Source organism: Octopus bimaculoides, chromosome 18 (genome assembly GCF_001194135.2).
Source record: "Octopus bimaculoides isolate UCB-OBI-ISO-001 chromosome 18, ASM119413v2, whole genome shotgun sequence".
Taxonomy (NCBI): Eukaryota; Metazoa; Mollusca; class Cephalopoda; order Octopoda; family Octopodidae; genus Octopus; species Octopus bimaculoides.
The window spans coordinates 7565284-7566747 of NC_068998.1; positions in this window are offsets into that span (position 1 = coordinate 7565284).

Genomic DNA, 1464 nt, shown 5'->3' on the forward strand with positions numbered 1-1464 from the left:
CACACACACACACGCACGCACACACACACACACACACACATATATATATATATCTTTGTAACTTGAAAATAAAATTTAAGAAAGAATAAGAATTTTTGATAAAAAATACATGAAAGAAATTTAAACAAATTTGTTGAAAATTCAACTCATAAAAAAAATAAAGCAGTATCAAATTAAAAAAAAAAGACAAACAAAAACAAATAAAAAACAAGAAGGGAAGAAAAGAATGAATTTTGAATGTTAAAATCAATGAGTGTTACTAATAAAATGAAATGCATGAGTAGATTTTAGTATTATCTTAAAGAAAGGGGAAAAATTATAAATGAGAAGAAAAAAAAATATATGAAGTAGTCTAGATGTTGGAAAATCCTTTAACGATAGAATTATGGTGGTTTTTTGAAATACCAAGAATTAGCAAGATACATTCCTTTTCATTTTATTTGGTATGAATACTCAAGAGAACCTAAGTTGGTTGGGTAAAGAAAGAAAAAAGAAAAGAAAAGATAGGATGTTCAAAAAAAATTCAGGGAAATATTGTGGTGAGGTTTTCTGATGGAAGAGTCCATTTGCCAATTTTGTGTTGCATTCTTTTGGGACTTATCAAATAAACACTAGTCAGGTGAAGATCAAATGTATGTGTGTGTGTGTGTGTGTGTGTGTGTACATGTACGTCTGTGTGCGTGTGAGTGTGTGTCTGTGTGTGTGTTTGTGTGAGTGTGTTTGTATGTGTGTGTATAGCCATTTCTAAAAATGTATGATTTAATGCTTTGAGAATCACTACTACTACTACTACTACTGTTGCTGCGAGTTGTTGTTGCTGTTTTGATCAAGGTCATCTCTTACACAGAAGGCCTATAGTCAAAGAGATTTAAGCTTTAGCCATTCCACATATTTTAATCTCAGGTAATCCCTGCCCCAGGCGTTTACATTATCCAATATATTGTTTTCTTTATAAGATGATAAGGTTGTGATCTGAGGCAGATTTTATTGCTATTTGTAGCACATCAAGTAGCCATGAATGAACTCACATATAACAACCCATACAATGTTATAATCTATGTTTTTGCTTAACTCGAGGTCCAATGCAAATTGGTAGAGTTGTTTGTGATATTAGTTCCTACTCTCTGGATTCTGAGTTCTAAACCTACTAGTGTCAACTTTAGTTTTCTTCCTTTTGGAGTTGATAAAAAAAGGGGCATCAATTTTATAACAGTGAAGTGGCAAAGCTGTTAGAGGGGGAAGCAAGATACACACGCACACATATGTATTGTTGCTAGTATGCAAAAGTGTCGTAAGTTCAAAACGTTGCTTTTTCGGAAAATGAAAAAAATAGTTTTACCATTCCATAGCAAAACCATTGTACTACGCTTTGGCAATTTTTGATGCCTTGGCATCTGAAGCAGCTGGAGATACGATAGTGTGACCAATAGAACCGTCCCTTGCAAGCAAAAATGAATAGTGAAA